Source organism: Aulonocara stuartgranti (assembly GCF_965226115.1).
Source record: "Aulonocara stuartgranti genome assembly, chromosome: 17".
Lineage (NCBI taxonomy): Eukaryota > Metazoa > Chordata > Actinopteri > Cichliformes > Cichlidae > Aulonocara > Aulonocara stuartgranti.
Window position 1 is genome coordinate 18,468,117 of NC_138953.1, and position 5,528 is coordinate 18,473,644.

A 5,528-nucleotide genomic window follows, 5' to 3' on the forward strand; every position below is an offset into this window, starting at 1 on the left:
CGGAGGGTGGGAACACAGACGACGCGACACAGACTGTAAGAAACACAGAGACTAAATACACATGAGGGATGATCAGGGGAAGTGGCCACACATGGGAACACAGCTGACACACATGAACTTAACGACAGGACAGGAGGAGTGAGACTGAATACACTGACAGTGAATGCAGGCCTTCAAAGTAAAACAGGAAACATGGAGATTAGACATGACACATGAACCGGGGAGGCGTAGTACAGGGGGAGGTGACAGACGCGACAGCATGAACTTGACAATACAAGACACACAGACATAAACACACGAAGAGCAAGGGAGGCTTGATACGAGGGTAACATATACAACTGGCTGGACTACCTAGTGAACCTAAACAAACAATAAATGATAATCATCAAAATAGGTTAAACACAAAACACTGGGTCGCATGACCCAGGACCATGACACAAAGAGTATTTTAGTTTAACTACGTAAGAGTTATCTTCTAATTCATTCTAAAAAGCGGGAATTTTACTGTTCTGAACTTCTAGAAATTTCTTTTGGAAATAAACATTTACTAAAAAGATGCAATGGTTTTTGAAAAACATTTATTCTGAACTGTGCACCACAATTTCAAAACATTTTCTGAAAGATGTAACAGTATACATGTTCTCACTTTCATTAGAATTTCGTTTATCAAAAGGTCTGACATGGTAAATGCAAATAACAGCATTCTCATCACTTATTTCTTCAATACAATATGCATGTCCTTCATTCATCACTTTGTGGAACTTCAACGCACTTCTGCTCTCCCCCATATTCCATCTTCACAAGCATATCCTGTGCGGAGATTGAATAAAAATTAGTTGACACTAATTAATGGCACAAATAATCCAGTAAACAATTGCAGCACAGTAAAAAAAAAAAAAGAAATCCTCTTTGAGCCATTACTTGTGTAAAGTATTTTCCCAAAAGACAAAGACACAGGCAACAGGTAATACTGAACTAAATGTAAAACCTCAACATTTTTCATTTTTACCTAAACCGTGTGCACAAAACTCTGGAGGGATCTATGCTAACGTAGAATCCAGTCAGGACGTCTGCTACTGCTGTTTGCTCGTTTTTTTTATGGGCGATCGTTTTCAGGCTTCAAGTAGCACCATTATACCAACATTTCACATTCTAGACATTGTTTTAGGTGTATTTGACCAAAAGTTTGACTGAAAATTCACATGCAAGCTTTTTTTCAAGGCTGTGGTATTTGCCTGCAAACAATACCTTTCAGCTAGCTAAAACAGAATATTATGCTATCAGTGAGCAACATGGCTAATGCCTTTCACACAGCTTTGTCTCAACTCCAAAGAGCCACAGAAGTAAAAGCTCATAATAATAATTGAAACAATCTTTGAAAAAATGACTTACCAAGCATGGCAAAAACTCAAATATGTAGAGCAAAATGTTCTGAAACGGCTTCACTTCAGCTTCGATTGGAGCCGTGCTGGGGGCAGAGTCTGTGAATTTACTCTATTGGTGTCATAGCCCCTCTAGGAGTTCAGAGTTAAGAGGTCAAGAGTTAATGTTTCCATTGTAACACCTCCAGGTTTGACAGAGAAACACTCATTTTTAACACTCGATTTTAACTACTATCATTTTACACCTCAGAGTTACATTAAAAGAATGTGACTCTGCTTAGAGTAAAATTAACTCTACTTTTGCAAGAAGACTATTAACACCAAAACATTTAACACTTTTGAATTTGCTGTGTACCAAGTTTATCTTCGAAGAGATCAGAATACTTGAGAAGATCTGTTCTAAAAAGTTATTTTCCTCATCTATGGCTACATGGTGGATTTCTTTGTTCAATAGGATTAAGTCTAAGCGGAGACAGTCTGGTAGGCTGAGTAGAGGTTGTACGTCTCGTTTCACTACAAAGAATTGTAGGAGGTATTTCTTGCCTGCAGACTGGCCCAAGAATGTACTGTAGCTGTGCCAGCTGTTTGACTTTTCTCACCTCCATATGTCACCAGTTTGGTTTTCTGTGATAGCAGGAGTTTTCCATCTTGTTTCAGTTGTGCAAAAAGGTCAGCTGGCGTGACATTACATTTAGTGCCGGTATCCACTTTGAGCACAATTGGTTTTCCATTGACATGCACAGTAGTGAATATGTAATTCCTATGCAGAAAACAGGGATTTACAGTGTCCAGACTAACCACAATCACAAAGAACACTTCCTCATCGCTGCTGGGCGCTTGCATCTCAATGGGTTTAAGAATCTCTTTTTAAATCCCCTTGTTTGTGATGACTCACCGCATTTCTGGAAGTGATTTCATTTTTAGCATTTATGCCATTGCTTAACATATGCTGGGCATTTATCACTTTTTGCCTCATGGCTGCCGCCACTGTTGTTGCAATTAGTTATTGCATGTGCAGGACTCTGTTCTGATTGTGTTGCACACTGTCCATTGCCTGACTTTGTCTTGAATTTCTTTAGTTGTCTTTTCTTCATTTTGTGATGCAAATGATCCATCTTTGCTGTTGTTTGTTTTGGAGCTGCTAGAGCTTTTGTTTGTTGATCAGTTTGCTTGAATATTTGGCACATTTCAATTGCTTTGCTTTTGAGTTAAGTAAAGACGCTGGATTTGTGTTTCCTTGTAAGCTTTTACTGTATGTTACTTGAGGAGACATTACAAGCAAGCAGCTTGACCCCTGGGATGGGAACTGAGTCCTGTGCATGGGCAGTACTCTATTATTCAACAATAGTCAGATGTTCTACACACATGATCAGTAGAGCTAAATACTCAGACTAATCAAAAGTGCAGCACATTCACAGAGTTAGAAGCCTGCATGTTTTAAGTCAACAGCACATCTCAAAGAAGTGCACGAGATATTTTTACAAGACAACAAAACATCTGATGGTAATTTACAGATGAACAACAGACGAATGTACAGATGTACTGTTGTATACATACGTACAGATATACAGATGATCTGTTTAGCATACAGATGTTCTATATTGCTATACAGATGGGCAGATATACAGATCTACTGTGAACAAATATACAGATGTGCTAAATATATACACATGTGCTAAATATATACAAGATGGATATCTTTTAACCCTTTAATCCTTTAAGACCTACCATAGAACCAAGTCCGCCAGAGCTTATATTATATTTTTACATGTTGTAGTGCCATTTTTGGGAGCATTTCAAGTTGATATACATCAATACAACCATTATAGCCCAAATTTTAATAATATGCATGCATTAAGTGCACAGTAATTACATAAATTGCAAAAAAGTGCAATAAACTACAAAAAAATTGAAAATCGTTTTTGTTTTTTTAACATATATTTCTAGTTAGAGAAATTTAAGAGGCTTATCCCTCAAAACTGTAAATACAAAAAAGTTCCACAAAATAGTTTCCCACCACAGGAAATTTATTTTGAGTGGCTTCATATTTTTATTTTTGAAATGCACCAATTTATATATAGTGCAGGAAAAACGAAAATAAATATTATAATGCAAATTTGCAAAAATAACAGCATATGCATCAAAATAAACTCTTTCCAGCAGTGCAATATGAGTCCTAAGCATCCCAGAAACTATTCAGAAAGTCATAAAGTCAAACATAACTTTTAAAAACACCAGTATAAGCTCATAAGGCCCTGATGGTAAAAAAAAACAAACACCCCTACATTTCTGCAAAATGACGTCACTTCCGGTTTCGGGCAGGACATGGCGGACATGCGATAGTTCGCGCTGATGGACGTAGGAAGTGTTACAAACAGCTGATTGGATCGGCAAAGCGTGTTTCTGGAATATTATGTTTTTGTTGCTGCAATTGCTTTTTATGCATTTTTTGCAAAGCTATATGGAAGGAAACTGTGACCTAGGACAAGCTGATGGCATAAGATGTAAGTACAACTCCTCCGGTTTCATATGCAAAAAAAAATTATTGCGCTAGCTTATGTGGTTGCAGGATTTAAAAATAGTTATGCAAAATGGAGTGGGCACGGCTGGTTGGTTGTATTGATGTATATCAACTTGAAATGCTCCTAAAAATGGCACTACAGCATGTAAACATATAATATAAGCTCTGGCGGACTTGGTTCTATGGTAGGTCTTAAAGGGTTAAAGCATCAGCATCAGCTTTTTGGAAAATGGAATGTTGTTTTTTTGGAGAAATGACGATATTTGGACAAGAGGGGACTGCTAAATTATCTTTTAATGCTAGCTAGCATAGTTAGCAAGCTATACGGGTACCTCACAAGGACACAGATACCTGCTACTTAACATCCAAATGAAATCCTTAAATTTCACCAAAACTGGAGCTCAGCCTTCTTGGAGGGTCTGTTAGTACAGTAATCTCACAGCAGCCATATTTTTGGCCAGATGATGTCATTAAAAATGACAACAGCACAAACACAGTCCAGAGGTCCAGCTCAGGGACTCTAAGACAGCTTCCAGCTACAGTCAAACAGGCCATGCTCCCTATTAATGCAAAGTTTAAATCTTAAGAGATCCACTCTCTTGCTGTGAAGGCACTGACTCGCTGCTAGAGCCTCTGCTGGACGCTAGACAAACTGCATTAAGCAGAAAGGGTTGTAAATCAGCCGTCCCAAACCCCTGGGCCATGGACCGGTAGTCGTTTGGTACCGGTACCAGTTTAGGCTCGGGTTTGGAATTCATGGTTTTCAGGGTTTTTATCATTAACCCTTTACAGCCGATCGGAGCGGGCACGCTCTGTTTTGCGTAACTATTTTTAAATCCCGGTAGCACTGCAACCACGTAAGCTAGCGCAAAAATTTTTTTTGCATATGAAACCGGAGGAGTTGTACTTACATCTTATGCCATCAGCTTGTCCTAGGTCACGGTTTCCTTCCACATAAAGCTTTGCAAAAACTGCATAAAAAGCGCTTGCAGGAACAAAAACATAATATTCCAGAAACACGCTTTACCGATCCAATCAGCTGGTCATAACACTTCCTACGTTGGAATAGACGTCAGCGCGAACTTTTGCATTTCCGCCATTACCTGCCCGAAACCGGAAGTGACGTCATTTTCGCGGAAATGTAGTCTTTTTTACTATCAGAGCCTCAGGGCCTATACTCGTCATTTTAAAAGTTATCTTTGACTTTATGACTTTCTGTGTCGTTTCTGGGATGCTTAGGACTCATATTGCACTGCTGGAAATAGTTTATTTTGATGCATATGCTGCTTTTTTTGCAAATTTGCAGTATAATATTTATTTTCGTTTTTCCTGCAGTGTATAAAAATTGGTGTATTTCAAAAATAAAACTATGAAGGCACTCAAAATAAATTTCCTGTGGTGGGAAACTATTTTGTGGAACTTTTTTGTATTTACAGTTTTGAGGGATAAGCCTCTTAAATTTCTCTAACTACAAATATATGTTAAAAAAGCAAAAACGATTTTCAATTTTTTTGTAGTTTATTGCACTTTTTTGCAATTTATGTAATTACTATGCACTTAATGAATACATATTATTAAAATCTGGGCTATAATGGTTGTATTGATGTATATCAACTTGAAATGCT

General features: G+C 37.8%; 1 long non-coding RNA gene across 1 annotated transcript; it reads right to left on the minus strand.

Annotated features, from left to right (window-relative positions):
• Positions 1-561: 561 nt before the first annotated feature.
• LOC309692241 lies at positions 562-3,236 on the minus strand. The gene is made up of 2 exons (XR_014272258.1): positions 1,393-3,236; positions 562-810 (listed from the first exon to the last, which is right to left on the minus strand). It is a non-coding gene; the product is annotated as an uncharacterized lncRNA (long non-coding RNA).
• Between the last annotated feature and the right edge of the window lie 2,292 nt (positions 3,237-5,528).